Genomic DNA, 20884 nt, shown 5'->3' with positions numbered 1-20884 from the left:
AAAAGTCAGAGAAAAAAAAGAGAGAAAGAAAAAAAATTGAGGAAAAAAAGAGAGAAAAAAACAAAATTTGCATCTATCTAGACTCAATCTCGTAGTTGAATTCGGATTGGAATCTGTTTTGTGCACTGTTCAGTAAAACAGGCATAACTTCCTCATCTGAAGTCCGTTTTGGCTCCGCGAGTACTCAAATAAAAGCTAGCGACGAGCCGCATCTATTTAGTTGCAGAAGCTTTTTCAATATTTGGCACCTCAAAATAGGCTTCTAAATAGGTCTTTTTGCCCTCCGAAGTTCGCGAACACAGCTTATTCCAGTTTTTCAGGCCAGTTTTAGAATTCTTTGACTCCTCATATCAATTCGGAATTGAGTGATTCTTTTTACATTGGAAAGATTGAGTTAGTACCATTCTTTGAAAAAAATTATCAGAAAATTGGCAGTTGTTGTATATCCTGCTGGAAAGTTGGAGAGAGAGTTGTTGTATATCCTGCTTGGCAGTTGTTTTTCATCATTATCTTTATTGCTATTGTGATCTTCACTTATATCTTGCTTTCCAGAGCTACTCCATATCCTTTATTGGAGTTATTTACCCAAAACCACCACACTTGGGGCTAGGGTAACAACTTGGTACCATATTTGTGCCAGGGCACAAAAAACCACCAACTCTGCGCCTAACCAGTAACGCGGAGCACTAATCATCGAGATTGCTCAAAAAAACAGCGAACCCGACAAGTAGGGCCCACCTGTCAGGCTGATGTGGCGAAGACAAAAAAGTTTGACCGACTGATGTGGCAAACAAGACACGGGACCCACCTGTCAATGAGTAAATGGTTATCTTCTTCCCATCTCTATTTCTATGGGGCATTTCATCAAATAGCTTATGGGCGGCCGTCGGGGAGCTTTTTCTTGCAGGCATGGGGATGAGCTTTGACACGGACGAAGCACAGGGGCAGAGTGCGGTGACAAGGGCAGGCCACGCGGACACGAAGGCAGCGGCTCGTCGGGCGTCCGGCTGCCAGTGAGGACGGCTCGCCGGGCGGCTGGACATGCCATCCATGGCATGCGCGCCAGCACGGGCGCGTCCAGGGGGCTTGCTGCTCACCACCGCAACGTCGCCAGCCGCCATGCGCGCTGCGCAGCAGTTCTAGCGTACCGCAGCGTCGCCAGCCATCGTGCACTCCCTGCGCAGGCCGCCAACGCGTGCTCCGCCTTAGACGTCGGGGCCGTCCTTCCTGCGCCGCACCTGGTCGCACGGGGAGGAGCGTGCTGCTATCTATGATGGCCCAGGGAGGAGTTGAGAAAGAATAGCGCGGCGGCCGGCAGCTTGGGAACGGGGTCTGCAGAAGAGAACCAGCTTCTGCGATGCTGTGCTTCAGGGGCTTCTCGGCCATCACTACAGGAAACAGCTAGGCGGACGGCAAAGGCTCGAACGGCGGACGGCAAAGGCCTTTGCCGTCAGCCGCGGACGGCAAAAGGCTCCGGCAAAGTAGGCTACGGTAAACAGCTGCTTTGCCGTCCGCTTCCTGGCGGTGGACGGCAAAGGCTCTTTGCCGTCTGCCGCGGACGGTAAAGAGAGCGGACGGCAATAATTGCGCTGTTAGTCCGTTAAGTGGCTAACGGCAGGCCTTTGCCGTCCGCCGCTGACGGCAAAATTTCTATGGTCTTTGCCGTCCGCCGTATGATGTCATCTACACGTCACTAGATGGCAGGTTCTTTGTCGTCTGCCACTGATGGCAAAGTGTAGGTTCTTTGCCGTCTGCCACTGATGGCAAAGTCTTTGCCGTCTGCCACTATAGGCAAACTGACCAAATGGGTCAGCTCCCAGGAAGCACAGTTGGCTGCCACGTGGCTTCTTTGCCGTCCGCCGCAGACGGCAAAGAGCCCGTTGCCGTCGGTGGCAGACGGCAAAGAGCCTGCATATTGGCTCTTTTTCTGTTTTTTATTAAATCCAACAATTTTCACTCCAAATATATATGACATGTATAGATATATTTCACAGGCATTCATATCACAAAATTCCATCCATAAACAAAGTTCCTTCATACATAAACAAAGTTCCATCCATAAACAAAGTTCCTTCATACATAAACAAAGTTCCTTCATACATAAACAAAGTTCCATTCATATCACAAAGAGCCTTCATACATAAACAAGTTTCATCCATACATAAACAGAAAGACTAGAACAAGAAGAGTAGCTTCCATGAAGTGAATGAAATCTGCAAAATGGCAAAATAAGAAAGTTAGAAATAGGTGACTAGAACAAGAAGAGTAGAACAAGAAGAAGACTAGAACAAGAAGAGTAGAACAAGAAGAAGACTAGAACAAGAAGAGTATGTCATTTATGAGCTAACTTACGTGAAATGGATCATATATGAGCTAACTAAGTTCAAATGGGTCTTTTATGAGCTAGCTAAGGTGAAATGGATCGTTTTTGAGGTAACTAAGGTGAAATGGATCGTTTTTAGCTCACTTAGGTCAAATGGATCGTTTTTGAGCTAACTTAGTTGAAATGGATCGTTTTTGAGCTAACTTTGTTGAAATGGATCATTTTTGAGCTAATTTAGTTGAAATGGATTGTTTTTAGCTAACTTAGGTGAAATGGATCATTTATGAGCTAATTTAGTTGAAATGGATCTTTTTGAGCTAACTTAGGTGAAATGGATCATTTAAGAGCTAATTTAGGTGAAATGGATCTTTTTTAGCTCACCTAGGTCAAATGGATCGTTTATGAGCTAAATTAGTTGAAATGGATCGTTTATGAGATAACCTAGGTAAGATGGGTCATTTTGGAGTTAACCTAGGTGAAATGGGCCATTTTAAAGCTAACGTAGGTAAAATGGATCATTTAGGAGCTAATCTAGGTAAAATGGGTCATTTTTGAGCTAACTTGGATGAACTGCATCATTTATAAGCTAACCTAGGTAAAATGGGTCATTTTGGAGGAAAAGAAGCTAACTCTAGGTCATTATGGTAAGCATATTGGAGGAAATAAAGCTAAGTCTAGGTCTTTATGCATTTGTTAAGCAAAACACTAGAGAAACTTACCGTGATCAGGGAGGTGTAGGAGCGGGGTGGCTAGTGCCGCTACCTGGAGAAGGATCGTGCGATGCGTTTCTGGAGTTAAGCTGCACCAAAGATCATTTCCAATGTCTCGTTAGCATTACGACACTCAAATGTTAAGACTAGCAAGTAATGTCCATTCAAATAAAACTCACCGTGCTCCCAGGAGCAATCACTGGCATCGGCGGAGCGGGCTGACCGGACTTCTCGCACACAGACTGCACATTTGGTTTTCAGAACAGAGTCATACTAGTTAGTAATGAGACTCAAATGTTAAGACTAGCAAGTAATCTGCAGAAGAAACTTACCACAAGGAGCTCGTACATGGCCCTTGCCTGCATGTCATTCCGTGCCCTCTCCTCCTCCATCATCTTTCTCGTCCTCTCCTCCATCTCCCGCTGCCTCTCCGCCGCCTCCGCCAAAAGTTTCTCCGTTCTATCTCTCTCAGTCTGTATAGCAGCCTGCAACACCACTCACATGACCATTTGTAATCATTGATGGAAGCGCACACAATGTAATGGAGAAAGATAACTGAGTACGTATCACTAACCTTGATGGCGAGTTGCACTGGCCGTTCACGAGGCCTTATCTCAGGAGCGGAGCTCGACTGGCGCGCCTTGATCTCCGGGAGAGTGCTAGGACAACGGATAAGTCCATCTCCAATGGCTATGGAGCCATGGGACCTCCCGCCACCAGATATCATCACCAGCTCTGGATCAATGGGACCCTGGCTCAGGTTAAAGTCCTCCCCTTTCCTCGCCTTCCCCTCATCTCTATATCTCACGAGCTTGTTGTGGGAGGAGATGTTGGTGAAGTTGTTTGCATCATCGAGGTCAGACTGAGAGAAAGCCTTGACTTTCTTGAAAGAGCCAGTGTGGGCCATGGCATACAGGTCGTACACCTCTGGCACCTTATCCGCCTTATTGTAGCGTTCCTGAAAGAGAGAAACAATGAAAATTAGTAATTAAAGGGCTCAAGCTAGCATGATGAATGAATTGCATGAATCATGAAGCAAACCACATACCCAGTTGCGCCCGAACTGATATAAGTTGGAGCTGAATTGATGGTGTGGCACACCTTTCATTTGGGCACGTTTGTCCTTGGCCTGGTTGTGGAGGGCTAGCCATTCTTTTGAGCACCACTCATCGACCAACACCTCCCAACAATCCATCCGATCCGCACACCATCTCGGAGGCGCCTAAGTTAGCAAATAGAAACTTGAGCGCTACGGCTAAGAATTACTAAATGAAGGAACTTAAGTAGAAGGCCTTAAGAATTACCTTCATGTACTGCTCCTTACTCAGGAACTTATCGCGGCACGCCGGCTTGGTCTTCTTGATACCACGCAAGGCGTAGTAGTCTCGAACAGCCGGCACCCGAGCCTCGTGCCGTAAGTTCTGTAGTAGGCGCTTGCAGACGTTCTGGATAACATTTGCCGCGTCCTCCTTGTATCCCTCCTCACACCTGTAGAATATCTGCAATCAAATGAGACAATATTGATTAGTACAATTAATAACTAGCTAGTTGAAGATTTTGAAATGTGTAAAGGAGAAATTACCCAGAACGTCCTGATCACCATGTCTGCCCTCGTGTCGCACACGACACCGTCGATAATGACATCCGGCGGGGCCGGGGCAGCCACGTAGTGCTCCCAGCTCAACCCAAGCTCTGGAAGCCGACCCTCACCAGGCAACGTGACCAACCCCGGGAAGTTTTGCCGGCAAAGAACTCCAAGGACGGAGTTGGGCCGGCGGACACTATGATGGTGGTCCCAACCCTTGCAGCATGACAAGGCCAACGCATTAGTTATTTGAAGAAACGTGAATGCAGAAGGTACAAAAATATTAAATGCACTTACGTACCTCTCCCCATCAGGGAAAATCAACAACCTCTGCTCGCGGGTCGCCGGCACGGACGGGAGCCGTGTAGCACCACGCTGGTAGACGGTGCCACCCTCCTCCTCAAGATCAGTCGGCTCCCCGCCATCATCAGCATGGCCACTCAGCTCCTCGGGCTGATTCGGCCAGGTACCCCATCCGGACGTGTGCTCCTCCGGGGTCTCGTGGGCCGAAGGCCAGTCGACCCGAGGCTCGTGGGCCCAAGACCCGTGGACCGGAGGCTCGTGGACCGGAGTCCGTGTAGACTCCTCCTCGGACGAGTCCACCCTAGCAGTCACGTGCTCGGGTGAAACAGCTGGGGGTGGCGGCGAGGAAGGCGCCGTAGCAGTCACCCTACCTCCTCTCCCGCGACCACATGCCCCACCTCCTCTCTTCCTACCTCGTCCCCTGCTGGGCACCGCGGTCGACGAAGAAGGGCCCGGCGGTGTGGACATACTGTCCAGCTACGCTCGGCGGAGAGGTACGTCTGGAATCGAAGACCTCAGACCACGCGCCGACGAAGAAGGGGCCTTGGCGCGCTCCCGACCAGCGCCCACCATTTTTCAACACCTGCCATGACAAACAGTAAACGAAATTAGTACAACATAAAAAAAAGACCGACATGAATAATAATATGTGTATCACTTAAGTGTATCATCATCAAGTACAACATTAAAAAATTTAATACCTGACACTACTAATAATCTCGATCAGTATCATCAATAAATGCATAATCATCATCATCACTATAATCAATGACGAGCTCATAGGGTTCTGTGGCATCAACATGTGCAAGGCCACCTTGACGTAATCGGTCAAGCAATGACAGGTCATCCGCAGTAGTAACCTCTTCTTGCTCCGGCTCTTCTTGTTCCTCCTCTGGGGTGATGTCGGATTCACTGTCGCTGTCTACTTCAATGTTTTGGGGTGAAGTATAGCGGTTCTTGAAACGCTTTTTGGAAAGACGTGTCTCTTGGAAGAATTCTCCTTCATATGTGTCTGGGTTAATGTGAGGTTCATAATCCTCTTCCTTTGGGGGAGATAGTCTAGCAAGTGGCGGCACTTCATAAACGACATCCCAACCTTTCAGATTTGGATTAGTTTGGCAGGCCCACGGTAGATAGAATACTTGGGTCGCCTGTTGAGCCGTAATATACACATCAGGAACATCTAAATGGGTGCTTTGGTTGATTTCAACTAGCCCTATATGTTCATGAGTCCTTCTAGTCTCCTTCGGCTGAAACCAATAACATTTGAAGACTACGACATTCGGTGGGTTTTCACCATAGAATAGAAGTTCATAAATTGCTTCAACTCTCCCATAATACTCGGTACCTCCTTCGCCGATAGCAGATACACAACAATTTGTAGACTTTCGGTCGGCCATAGATAGCTCTTTGCCATAGGTACGAAAGCGATACCCGTTGATGTCGTATTTGTCAAATGAACGGACCTTATAGTCAAAACCATTAGCGACTTGTCTCAATTTGGCGTCCATAGACTCTGAATTAGCCTACAAGTTTAATATGAAAGGATTGTTGCATTATGCAGAAATTAGCGAATGAAACCGGGATAGCCGCCTACATATTAACCTACAAGTCTAATAGAAATTACCGTTTGTTTCAACCAAGAGATGAAACCGGGATAGCCGCCTCCTTGCTTTGCGAGAAGCTCATACTCTTCGACAGAATCCTTTTGGATCACCGCTCCATACGAGAATAAGGCGACGTATCAACTGTATGAAATATCCAGGAATAAGAGCAGTTCAAAGGAAATAGAAGTTGCGAAACTATGTACCGAGAACTTACTCGATGTACGGCCGCACTTCTATCAGGTTGTTGAAGATATACAACGAAATGGTCCGCCATTGTTCGTTATCCAAAGATACTGGATTTGAAACACTGGCTGGTGCGAGATTCCCTTTGAATAGGCTGAGGTTGGATCCACCCTTTTTAGGGTCGTCAGCATTGTACCGAGGCTTCGGATTATGCAAATGACGATTTTTGGCTTCGTAGTGTGCTGTCACGAAGTTTGCCGCCTCCTCAGTGATGAATGCCTCAGCCATCGATGCTTCAATTCTACGTTTATTTTTACATTTTTGTCGAAGCGTCTTCTGCATCCTCTCAGTTGCGTAGCACCAACGATTTTGCACGGGCCCCCCAATCTTGCCTCGGTCGGGAGATGCAAAATCAAATGTTGCATTGGATTAAAGAAGCCCGGTGGAAAGATCTTCTCTAACTTGCAGATCAACTCCGGCGCCAACTCTTCCATTTCTTCTAGCACGCCAGGCGATAGTTCTTTCGCACAAAGAACACGGAAGAAATAGCTGAGTTCTGCCAGTACTAGCCATTCATCCTCAGGGATGAAGCCACGCAACATCACCGGCATTACCCGCTCAATCCATATGTGCCAATCATGACTCTTGAGACCAAATATCTTCAATTTATCAAGACTGGCTCCCCTCTGTAGATTCGCTGCATACCCATCAGGGAACATCAACTGCATTTTCACCCACAAGATAATTTCCCTCATAGCTTGCCTTCCAAGATTGAACCAAGCCTTTGGCTTCGTCCAGTTCTGCTTTCCTTTCGGTTCTTTCATGTTTTGTAACGGCCTATCACATAGCGCCTCCAGATTGACTCTATCCTTAGTATTATCCTTTGACTTCCCATCTATGCCGAACAATGTACCAAAAAGTGCCTCGGCGATATTCTTCTCAGTGTGCATCACGTCGATGTTGTGTGGGCAAAGGAGGTCTTTGAAGTAAGGCAGATCCCATAAGCATGTTTTGTGAGTCCAGGCGTGCTTAGAATTATACCCCTTGAAGTACCCTGGACGCTCTGGATCTGGCTCGAGAGCGTTTAACTGATCCAGGGTCTGTTGGCCTGTCAATGCAGGTGGTGCAGAGTTTTTGACAACTCTACCTCTGATGAAGTTCTTCTTGTCTTTCCTGAACTTATGGCGAGGATTCAGGAACTGTCTATGCATGTCGAAGCAAGAAAACTTGCGACCGGCCTGAAGCCAACGAAACTCAAGAGCTCCCTTGCATGTGGGGCACGGGAACCTTCCATGCACACACCAGCCAACGAATAGCGCATACGCCGGCAAGTCATGCGTCGAGTACATGTACCAGACACGCATTATGAAGTTCTGTTTGCTATAGGCATCGTATGTCTTGACCCCATTATCCCAGGCTTCTTGCAATTCGTCCTTAAGCGGTTGCATGTACACATTCATATTTTTCCCCGGATAGTTGGGCCCTGGAATTATCAACGTCAGGAAAATGTTCTTTCTTTGCATAATCTGTCCGGGGGGGAGATTGAGTGGAAAGACAAATACGGGCCAACAACTGTATTGGGCTGCCGTCATACCAAACACACTGAACCCATCCGTGCTGATGCCGACTCGAGGATGCTTTGGATCTACCGCTTTGTCACCATGTAATTCATCAAACTTTTTCCACGCAACACCATCCGATGTGTGTACAATCATCAGATTCCCATCTGCATCTAGTTTGGTTCTTTTGCCCGTTTTGTGCCATGTCATCTGTCTGGCCGTCTCTTCGACCATGAAAAGACGTTGAAGTCTTGGAACGATTGGCATATACCGAAGAACACTAACGGGGATTTTGGTCTGTGTCTTCTCACCCATACCGTTGTCAACCACAACATACCTGGAAGACTTGCAAATGGGACAATAGTTCAAGTCCGCATAGTCAAGCCTAAACAAGACACATCCTTTCTCACAGGCATGTATCTTATCATAGGGCATCTTCAGTGCACGGAGGATTTTGTCCGACTGGTACAGGTTTGTAGGCATTACATGGCCTTTGGGTAGAAAGCGTCCAAATACTGTCATCATTGCATCATAGCATTCTCTGCCCAAGTTGAACTGAGCCTTCAGAGCCATTACTTGTGAGATGGCATCCAACTGACAAAGCTCAGTGTGCTCATGGAGCGGACGTTTTGAAGACTCCAACATTTCATTGAAGGCCTTTGCAGATTCCTCCATCTCCTCGTCCGAATCCCGAGCATCATCAAAGTCTCGCACCATGTTTTGCATCCCGGTACCATGCTCGTCGGTGCGACGACGATCCACCTCAGCTCGTTCACGTTGGGCAGACTCACCATGAAATGTCCACACCGTATAATCGGGCGTAAAACCACTCTTCTGCAGGTGTTTGCCCATTTCAGCCTCTGTCCTCTTTTCCCAATTGTCGCACCGTAAACAGGGGCACCAGGTTTTCCTCTGGCCATTTGCAAATGCGGCTCGCACAAACCCCTTGGTTTTTGTGAACCATTCAGTGCTCCATTTGTTCTGACCAGTGTGACCGGTGTACATCCACGCACGATCACTCATCTTGACTTTCAGAGCTACTAGACACACAACAAATATATATATATATATATATATATATAATTCACCATGTATATATTCATCAGTTGCTCTACTTTGTCAATTTTATTACGTCCATGCAACCTACACTCTAATAGGTAATGATAGGTCCTAATCCCACTCGAGTATGTTTAGATTGGGTTCATTTTCCCATGCTATGCTCCGGAACCTACGCAAAATTTCGGCAGCACCTCCCCGCTGTTCTCCTGATACACGTCTCTGCAATAAACAGAGAGGATGTGTACCCGGAGAACAACAGGGGAGGCACTGACGAAATTTATGCGTCGGATCCGGAGCAAAGCATATGGGAAAACGAACCCAATCTAAACATACTCGGGCTGTCCATGGATAGCGTTGGACAATTCGAAAGAATCAAGGTTATAAATATGCAAATGCATGCATATTTATAACTATGACGCTTTCGAACGGGAGACACATATTGGTTACGCATACTGATGATTCAAGACACATATATAGCTAGCTATCAAGTTTCATCGGAATAGATCAAATAATTAATGGGGGAGGAGGACATGTCATTTGTGCTCACCCACGAACGAAGGGGCAGAGCTCGTCAAACGCACGGCGAGGTCGTCGAACACCAAACCTCGCAGCGATGAAACAACTGCACATTTAAAACTACCCGATCAACACAATTATATATGATGTTTTTCATAACAAAATCGAAAGATATATGACCTAACTAATAATTCACAAATATATGACCCCATCGGCTTCTGGAAGGCCAAAGAACACCTTTTCGGGAGGTGTCGGGGGTCGGGGTGTCGTGTCGGTCTCGGTGTGCCGTGTCGGGGTCGGGGTCGGGGTGTCGGGGTCGGGGTCGGGGTGTCGGGGTCGGGGTCGGGGTGTCGGGTCGGGGTGCCGTGTCGGTGTCGGGGTCGGGGTGTCGGGTCAGGCTCGGGGTCGGGGTGTCGGGGTCGGGGTCTCGGGGTCGGGGTGCCGGGTCGGGGTCGGGGTGCCGTGTCGGTGTCGGGGTCGGGGTGTCGGGTCAGGCTCGGGGTCTCAGGGTCGGGGTGTCGGGTCGGGGTGCCGGGTCGGGGTCGGGGTGCCGTGTCGATGTCGGGGTCGGGGTGTCGGGTCAGGCTCGGGGTCGGGGTCTCGGGGTCGGGGTGTCGGGTCGCGGTGCCGGGTCGGGGTTTCGGGTCGGGGTGCCGTCTCGGGGTCGGGGTGTCGGGTCGGGGTGCCGGGTTGGGGTCGGGGTACCGTGTCGGTGTCGGGTCGGGGTGTCGGTTCAGGCTCGGGGTCGGGGTCTCGGGGTCGGGGTGTCGGGTCGGGGTGCCGTCTCGGGGTCGGGGTGTCGGGTCGGGGTGCCGGGTCGGGGTCGGGGTGCCGTGTCGGTATCGGGGTCGGGGTGTCGGGTCAGGCTCGGGGTCGGGGTGTCGGGGTCGGGGTGCCGGGTCGGGGTGTCGGGTCGGGGTGTCGGGTCAGGCTCAGGGTCGGGGTGTCGGGGTCGGGGTCGGGGTCGGGGTCTGGGTCTCGGGGTCGGGGTGCCGGGTCGGGGTGCCGTGTCGGTGTCGGGGTCGGGGTGTCGGGTCAGGCTCGGGGTCTCGGGGTCGGTGTGTCGGGTCGGGGTGCCGGTTCGGGGTTTCGGGTCGGGGTGCCGTCTCGGGGTCGGGGTGTCGGGTCGGGGTGCCGGGTTGGGGTCGGGGTACCGTGTCGGTGTCGGGTCGGGGTGTCGGGTCAGGCTCGGGGTCGGGGTCTCAGGGTCGGGGTGTCGGGTCGGGGTGCCGTCTCGGGGTCGGGGTGTCGGGTCGGGGTGCCGGGTCGGGGTCGGGGTGCCATGTCGGTATCGGGGTCGGGGTGTCGGGTCAGGCTCGGGGTCGGGGTCTCGGGGTCGGGGTCTCGGGTCGGGGTGCCGGGTCGGGGTGTCGGGTCGGGGTGTCGGGTCGGGGTGCCGTCTCGGGGTCGGGGTGTCGGGTCGGGGTGCCGGGTCGGGGTCGGGGTGTCGGGGTCGGGGTCTTGGGGTCGGGGTGTCGTGTCGGGGTGCCGGGTCGGGGTCGGGGTGCCGTGTCGGGTCGGTTTTTTTTCCTCTTTTTTCCTTTTCTTCTTCTTCCTATTCTTCCTTTTCTTCCTCTTCTTCTTTTTTCTTCTCCTCCTCGTCTTCTTCTTCTTCCTTTCCTTTTTCCTCTTCTTCCTCTCCTCCTCTCCTCTTTTTTCTTCTTCTTCTTCCTCTTCTTCTTTTTTCTTCTCCTCCTCCTCTTCTTCTTCTTCCTTTCCTTTTTCCTCTTCTTCTTCTCCTCCTCTCCTCTTTTTTCTTCTTCTTCTTCTTCTTCTTTCCTCAAACTAAACTAAACATAAAACTAAAACTAAACCTAAAACTAAATCTAAACTAAAACTAAAACTAAAAAGGAAAAAAAACAGAAAAAACAGAAAAAAGGGGGGCTCACCTGGGGGGTGGAGGAGGCCGGTGAAGGAGGGGGGCGGGGCGGTGGAGGAGGCGGCCTGGGGCGGCGGGGGGCCGGGCCCTGGCGGTGGGGCGCGGGGCGGCGGGGGGCCGGGGCGGGGGGGGGGGGCGACGGGGCCCGGGGCGGCGGCGAGCCGGGGCGGCGGGGGCGACGGGGCGGCGGGGGGCCGGGCCCGGGCGGTGGGGGGCCGGGGCGGGGGGGCGACGGGGCGGTGGGGGCGAACGGGCCCCGGGGCGGCGGCGGCGCGCGGCGGGTGGCGGGGTGGGAGGAGAGAAACGGCGAGGGAGAGAAGAAGTGAGTAACGGGCGGGGGGTACGGGCCGTTAGGTAGTGAGCTGTTTGCCGTCCGCCCCTCTTTGCCGTCCGCTTTTTTGCCTCTTTGCCGTCTGCTAGCGGACGGCAAAGAGGTGGCCCGTTAAGTTTTCCCAAACGGGCGGGGGGTGGGGGCCACCTCACTCTTTGCCGTCCGCCAGCGGACGGCAAAGATTCTTTGCCGTGTGCTGGCAGACGGCAAAGAGCTGGCAGATGGCAAAGAGCTTCTTTGTCGTCTGCCCTTTCTTTGCCGTCTGCTTTTGGGTAGCTGATGGCAAAGAGCTTCTTTGCCGTCAGCTAGCAGACGGCAAAGAGCTGGCAGATGGCAAATTAGCTGATTCCAGTAGTGCATGCCTTGCGCGCTGGCGCCGGAGCTGGCTACTTCGAGGACGCGGCTCGGGGATGCGACCTGGTCTCCTGGCGCAATGCCCAGTGAGGCGGCCACTTCGACTTCCACGACGCAGCCAGCGAGAATGGCGTCGAACGCCGACCACCGCGTGTACGTGTCGCCTGTCGGCGCACACAGGCTCGACAACAGAGAAGAACCAGCCACGGTGGAGCTTGGCCGGAGACAGGGAAGAAGCAAGGGTCGCTCACAACCTGTTTGTTGAAATGCCCATGGAGGAAAAGAGAAAGGAAAAAAAAGAAAAAACACTTCAGTCATTGACAGGTGGGACTTTCGTCCAACTCAGCATATTTTCCAGATAAGCACGCCACGTCAGCCTGACATGCGGGCCCTACTTGTCGGTTTGGCTGTTTTCGCAACCAAATCCGAGCATCAGTGCTCCGCGTTACTAATTAGGCGCAAAGTTGGTGGTTTTTTGTGCCCTGGCGCAAATGTGGTATTAAGTTGTTACCCTAGCCCCAAGTGTGGTGGTTTTGGGTAAATAACTCCCTTTATTGATGCTAGTTGTGCTACGCCGTGACCTCATTAGTGTTCTAGGCTCGCGTATCTAGTCCGGTCTAGCCTAGGGCCAGCATAGTACCATCGTTGAGCGTTTATTCAACGTTGCATCTCTGAATTGATTATTCCTAATCTTTTGCTACCATATATTCAAGCCTTCCAAGCTCCACATATTTCTACACCGTGTATACGTACGTTCCCTTGGCAATCGCTTTACTCAATCTTCGGAGTTATTTGACACCGCTGGTTGCCGATCACCACCTGCTGCATGGTAAGAACTTATAAGATATTGAGATTTGCTATACTGTGAGTGTTTTACCACCACTTCCAAGTAGTTCATAGGAACATTTTTTTGGATTATGTTTGTTGTTTCTACTAATCATGACAGGATCCAGAGTCAATTCATGGGCTTTGTCGATCGCGGGAGACGTGCCACCACCTTTGCAAATACCACAACCATCACGAGAGGTGCACAAGCATCCAAATGCACATGATCAGGTTAATGTATCTATACCACCATTTAATGGCCGTTTTAGAACTACTTTATATATTGAATGGGAGTTCGACATAAAAAATATATTTGCTTCCCATAATTTTGATGAACATAAAAAGGTTAAGGTTGCGGTTGGTTCTTTCACTGGTTATGCTTTGGTTTGGTGGAGTGAATATTGTCGTTTACACCCTGATTATATACTTACTACTTGGGATGATTTGAAACTTGCCATGCGACATACTTTCGTCCCTGCTTATTATACTCGTGACATGATTAAGAAGTTGCAACATTTAAAACAAGGTAGTGACACTGTAACAAAATATTATGCTGATTTACAAACTACCTTGTTGCATTCCTATTTAGAAGAAAGTGAAGATGATTTTATGGATAGATTTTGGGGAGGATTAAACTGTGATATTCAAGAGATACTAATTCATGAAGAGTGTTATCCTATGGACCATTTGTTTCGTCTTGCTTGCAAAGCTGAACAGGAAATAAAACGACATGTTGCCCACGAGGAGAACAAGCGTACATTATCTGAGTTGATCATAAGAGGTAATGACAAAGGTACCGATCTTCCATCTCTACATGAGAATGATGAATGCCTTGTCAATTTGAATGCATCATCTGATGAGCTACCCACTACTTTGATCACACCACCTATTTTAGAGGACTATGTTGATAATTTGACTTTGCCATGTGATCAAACAACTGAAAAACTAACAATTTTGAGTGCACCCGTTGAATTAACTGTTGATGCAAAAGAACCAATGTTTAATCATTTTGATATGACCTCTAATCTTGGCGATGATTCTGTGTCCAATGAGTTATTGCATGTTTGCTCATTTAAGCATGTTGTAGCATGTAAATTTGTTGCAACTAAGGTTTATTCACCAATGTTGCGATGGTTTAATGATGAACATTGTCAATCTTTTGATATGAATAAGAGCTTCACTTATATGTGCAAACTGAGTTGCAATATTTTCATGCCTTCTACTTCTTGTGATAATATTTGGTCTTTATAATTTTATCTATGAAAGTTACTCATGTATACATGTGTCATATGTGCAAAAATCAAGGGAAGTAAAAAATGGATGACATATACATATACAACATGTACACCTTGTCTCTTTTCTTAGCCACATTTCAGATTAAGCAACGCCGAGGACGGCTTTGTCTTCAAGAAGGGGAGGATGATGAGGACATGACTACCTTGGATGCGACTAAAAATATTGCATACATACATATTTGTCAGGTGATTTCTAGTGCAAACTATTCAATAATCTATTTATGTTATCCAGAACAAAAATACTTCACACACTTTTGTGTTTTGTCTAATTGCAGGTGTATGGGACATTTCCACAATACACATATGAAGATAAGGGAAAAGGAGAAGTTTATGTCCTGTTCAAAAAGTCCTCTCACGTCACTTTTGAGCCAAGAGAAGATAGAGTCCAAGTCTCTCACGTTCTGGATTCAGATTCGGACTGCACAGACATACCTGACTCAAAACGCGAATAACTTTTTCATACGGACTCCAAATTGGGTTATTCTTTTTTTGTTGGAAAATAGATTTTGTGCTCTTTCCAAACCAATTGGATTCACCTTCAAATTCGTCCGGATCATTGAGATATCGACAAAACAATTTGACGCTGCAGCAGAATCTGAGTCAAATAACAAGTCCAAAGGTGTTGCATCACCTCCACTTGGGCCCATGAGCCTTGTATGACCTAGGGTTAGTCTTAGGCTGCCTTGGGACGTATTTCCACCTCCTTGGCCGCCACCCCTTGCTCCTATATAAGTAGATCCATCTAGTAGCTTTTTTCTTGGGATTTGTTTACTTAAAAGTTAGCCATTGCAACTTCGTGTACTTCGTTTGTGTCCAACGACTACACCAAGACCGCTTACAGAACCCCACCATTATCAATACTTCATATATATTCACAATATTCAGATTGTTTTATCATATTCTTGCTCGTTCTTCGATTGCTTGCAGGAATAGACCTTCGTGGTCAGGCTGACCGTGCTTCCGGCATCGTCAGTAACCTTAGGAGATTGGTTTAGCGATTGCTAACGCGCAACGTCGTGCACATTTGTAGTCGGATCGTCAAAGTCGTCTCCACCAAATTGATAGTTATCATCTCATGGAAAGATCGGGACACCCTTGCCTCTATGAGTTGGCCCCCACGACCCACATGAACGGTTGCCGGTGGCGAGGAGGTCGTGGGCCAGCTCCTCCATTGGACTAGTTTGCGCTACGTCGTCCCGACAGGTGTGCCCCACATGTTGGTTTCCCTGTTTTCCCGGCCATATTCGAGCGTCAGTGCTCCGCGTTGCGCATTAGGCCTTTCACTATGTAGCTAAGCGAGACAACTTATTGTTTATTTGAGCCATTCAAGTATAATCATGTGGCGTTTTCTTATTTCTCATTCCTCTCCAACCCTCTTCTCATTCGATCATGTCGCCCTCCGGTCTAGTCCATCCTCCCGCATGCCTCATTTGAACATTCCGCTGAGTATCATTCGCATGTGGGCCTAGACCATGCTTGTATTTCCAATGTTTATTTGTAATTTGTCCGACATGCATACAAACAAACGGTTCGTTTGAAGTTTCACTTTGCCTCCACTACGTGTCGCTTCGCGTCTTAGTTTTGACATCACATTTGGTTCATGCCCCGACACATGTTGACGAGATCGATTGATGTTCAGAGATCAATTGCGTGTCGTGCAAGGAGATAAAGGTTTGGTCTGTTTCTATGATAGAAATGACCCGCGGGAGGGGGGGTATGTGGGGATCAGAGGGAGTATATTGTACATTCATAAGCGAAATGAACGTATTGTACCCACCCTAGTCCTCTTTCAATCGATCTTCGGACCCCGAGATGAAATCGAGAGAGAACGAGTGGGGGCATGTGTGATACCTAAGGCGGATTAAAAATTTTGAACCGGTGATCATAGCATCCGCAAATCATATATAAAGGGTATTCAATGTTCGTTTCATTTTTGAACGTACAATATACTCCCTCCTATCCTTTCTAGTTTACATATAAGTTTTATGTGTAGTCAAAGTATCTCTACTTTGATAAAAAAAAGTATCAACATTCAACAATGCACAATCAATATTGTTAGATTCGTACGTACTCCTAGATTTGTAATCGAGATGGTTTCCAATTTGTTTTCAACCACGTGAATGTGCTTGTTCTCGCGCATGCTCTTCCTACTAGGATTTCGCCACGTATAGCCAGTCCAATAGTAACTTTTTTAAGCTCCCTGTCCAATAGTACTAGTGGAGTACTGACAACATCTGTACTAGAGTATGCAGTGCACATAGTTGTACTCCCTCCTTCCATTTATATAGGGCCTATGTGGAGGAGAGAGATGTGAAAAAGTAAGGGGAGTGAGCTCTAATGCAAGAGCCTAGCTATATATGCATTCCTAGTTAAATACGTACAATAAATATGAAGAAAGAGATGGAGAGGAGATGGAAAATAGTACTAATACAATATCCAACCTTATATTTTTTGCAGGAAATAGCCAACCTTATAGCCCACACTACTGTATGAGTGCATATAATAGATGATGGATATAGATGACATGGCAGTTCCTTATAGCTATCGACTGGCTATATTATTAACCATGCTCTAATGCGTTTTTCAAAACCGCATTTGACTATTGACAAGATTAATAGTACATGAGATGTATAATGTGAAAATTATATCATTGGAAGCTCCTTTCACATATGTATCCCTGCCTTACCCTCCCTTTCGGTCACTTACTGGCGGACCCCATGCTTGCTAGGACCCGCATGTCAGTTACTCAATGGGTTCGGCCACGTCAGGTGATCCTCATCCATAGTATACTCCCTCTGTTTTTATTTACTCCGCATAAAATGACGCGGGCGGGGGAGGGGGAGGGACGTCGGTTTGCTCTCAACTGCGGTCCCACAAGCGAGCGAAAATGCAAGACGAAGCGCGTTCCATTCGGTGAGCGATGTGGAGGTTCCAGCGTGCCGGGCTGCAACGCGAACGCGACAAGAGCGATGTACAGTCAAAACCGATTGACCCGTCGTCACCGAAACCACTATTCACACCAGAACCTTCGCTTCTCGGCCTACGCCAGCCACTGCCCTAAAACCACACCTAATCTCCAGCCCCTTCCCCCACCTTTCGATCCCCTAGCCCGCATCAAGCGTCGCCTAGTTCGCCGGAAATCCATGGTGGGCCGCAAGATCACGTACTACAAGATGCTGACGCCGGAGCGCCGCGCAGAAATCTCGGCGGCGGTCAGCGCCACAGACCTCCGTTCCCAAGCTTGCTTTGCGGCGGGCCAATCCCCGAGTTCTCTGGAGCCAAGCTACGAGGAGGAGGAAGCCGATCCAATGTTCATGGCGGAGGTCGCGACGCAGAAGGCCCCCGATGGGTATGAGATGATGGACATCGACTTCGTGCCGGTGTCTGAGTCCCCCATGGTGCAGGCGGACCAGCGGTTCAACCTAGCGATACTAAAGGAGGACCGCGAGGCAGAGGCTCAACTCGACACGGAGCGCGCGCATGCCGCTGCCATCGAGGCTCTCCTGCAGGCAGAACCGGATGTCGTCGATGTGAACCGGGCGGCAGAGGCTCAACTTGAGGTGGAGCGCGCGGATGCCGCTGCCATCGAGGTCCTCCTGCAGGCGGAACCGGACGTGCTGGACTTGAACCGGGCGGCAGAGGCTCAACTCGATGCGGAGCGCGCGGATGCCGCTCTCATCGAGGCCCTCCTGCAGGCGGAACCGGACGTCCTGGACTTGAATCGGGCGGCGGAGGCTCGACTCGACGCGGAGCGCGCGGATGCCGCTGCCATCGAGGCCCTCCTGCAGGCGGAACCGGACGTCCTCGACTTGAACCGGGCGCTGCTCTCGTCCGTGCAGAGCGCCCGCACGCTCCGCGTGAAAGAGTAGCTGGAGGCCGAGGACAAACCACGGTGCGGAGACACACGTCGGCAGCTACGGCTGGTTCGCGCCGGCAGCCAAAGACGACGAGGTCGTCTCGTTCCGCGAGCAGTGATAGTTTTTCTTTATGTTGTTGTTTTTATGGATCTTTTGCTGTGTAAAAACATATATTGTTATGCAAGTCGCCTGACTTGGGTCAGTCTACCATTTCAGGCGGTTGGATGAATATCCTATGTCTCCTAACCCTTCTTCCTCACCTCTTCTTCTTCCCCAACAGACCACCGCACGGGCCGTACGGATACTCCCCAACATGCGGTTGGATAAACATACTCTATGAACGAAAATTATGGGTCAGCGGTAGGATGCCTGAGTTTGGTTTGTACACATGCGACAGCACGTGTCAGTGAGGGTGTGTTCCCTTGGTTGGGTTTGCGGCGTGCAGGAGCGACTGAGCATGTGAGGGTGCGGTGCGACCGCGGCGTGCAGGAGCGGCCATGTGAGGGTGCAGTGCGACCGCGACAGCCGTGCGCAAGTGTACCTCCTTTTCATTTTGAAAACTTTAGGCAAGCTTGGCAAAAATGTGTGGCGAAGTATGGCAATGCAAGGCCTAGACCCAAACAGGATAAGTACGTAGTACTACGTACAAGGAGTACTAGTGTTAAAAAAGAAAGGCGGGGTTTTCCTTCGCTGGATTAATCGATACAAATCCTCGTTTCATGTGTCAATTAATGCATATTTTTTCTCCAAAGCCCAAAGAGCTAACCATCTCGCTCCTCATCGCTTGATTAATGCAGCGTCAAGCAAACCCACCTTCTCACTTCCGCATGCATGCAGGGGATATTAATGTCCTTGGTTGCTAGTACGAGGCAAACCCCATCAATTTTGCCTCGATTAGTGTTAGTGGCCTTTTGCAAATTGTAATTTTTATATACTGGCCTTGTGCACAAAAAATGGAGGTAGTAACTATATTTGACTTCCTTCCCCATTGCGGTGACGTCGATGATATCTCGAACGTTGTGGTTTGGCGAAGTGCGTTCGACGGAGAACACCATTGAGGGAGACCACGGTAAGTCGTTCGCAAGTGCCGCCTGCAAGCCGAGACAACTGCCTTATTTGCATCCAGGAAGTCCGTTGAACCAAACGACGTGTGAATGTACTAGTACTACTCGTACAAAATAGCTCATCCGTCCAGCTTTGTGCGGTGAGATGGTTTCTCGAAGAAGACGATGGAGAAGCAGAGTCAGCGAAGAGTGAAATGATGGTTGCTTCGTTCGTGCTTTGTGATTTGACGCCTCACTGCTTTGTGATTTGTGATAGAAGGGACAGTGGAGTAGACTCTGTCCTCTATATTGTACATGCGTCCAAGCACGGGAGAAAGAGGAGAGACGTTGCATTTTTCTATTCCTTCAATCAATCAATCAATCAGGGAGCTTCGGTTCCATCCTTTTGGCTTTGGCAACACCATCCACAATGGTTCCCACGATGCCAAAAGCTATTTTCACATTTGGCTACACATTGTGGATGCCCTTAACCGTACCACTTGGTTTTGCTCTTGTGTGATATGTATACAAATCTCAATTATATTGATCTAAAAAATTATAGAATCAAGATTAGTAAAAAGGAGGTGATTTTGCCACGCGGATGGCGGGGGAGGTTTCTTATTTTTAGAGGACGTTGTCCTGGCGGTTTGCTAACATGCGGTCCCACGTGTCAGTGCTTTACCAAGCCGATCCGCTTCCCACATGAGGCAGAACAACGGTACAAGCAACACGTGGTTAACTTGAAGAAGACGAGGGAGAAGCGGATTCAGCAATAAGTGAAATGATGGTTGCTTCGTCCTCCAACTTCTTTTTTTAGCATTATTACTTCGTCCCTCCAACTTAACTATGGGAAAGGTGGAGCTTTGTGATTTGACGCCTCATTGCTCATTACTACGCCCGTGCCATGACTGGGTGCTTCACCCTGGCTGCTCTGCACTGTATTCCGGTCTGGCACGTGGACCCGGTAGCTTGTTGCCCCACATACCCGGTAGAAGATTTATGAAAGTGAGCGCTCCACTCTTACGACGGAGGAGTACACAACAGGATGACCCAGTGAACTGCCACTTGTACTGTATATAGTACTATAGTTTTGCTGTTTCGCACGATCCATCGATACAAACCCGATTAAATAGGAAAGGGCGGGATTTTTCCCGCGCAGTATATGATACTGGCCATAGAGGCAATTTTAATGTATGCAAACTGAATAATTAAGTAATAATATGATATCTAGTAAAACTAAAAACACATATGATTTATTGTGTTAGAGTGTAGTAGTAGTGCTGTATTGCATAGTTGTTAGATGTAACATGCGAGAACGTGTAGAGATGTAGTTTTGGAGGGCCTACAGAGAGAAAAGCGTAATACGTTCACTGAACTTCAGAATAAGATGATTACGGTCACTATATACGTTTTGCGGTGATTATACGGTCACTTGCTCACGGTTCAGCAATGGAT

This window comes from Aegilops tauschii, chromosome 7, assembly GCF_002575655.3.
Source record: "Aegilops tauschii subsp. strangulata cultivar AL8/78 chromosome 7, Aet v6.0, whole genome shotgun sequence".
NCBI classification, from domain to species: domain Eukaryota; kingdom Viridiplantae; phylum Streptophyta; class Magnoliopsida; order Poales; family Poaceae; genus Aegilops; species Aegilops tauschii.
Note: the sequence above shows the minus strand (reverse complement) of the source record.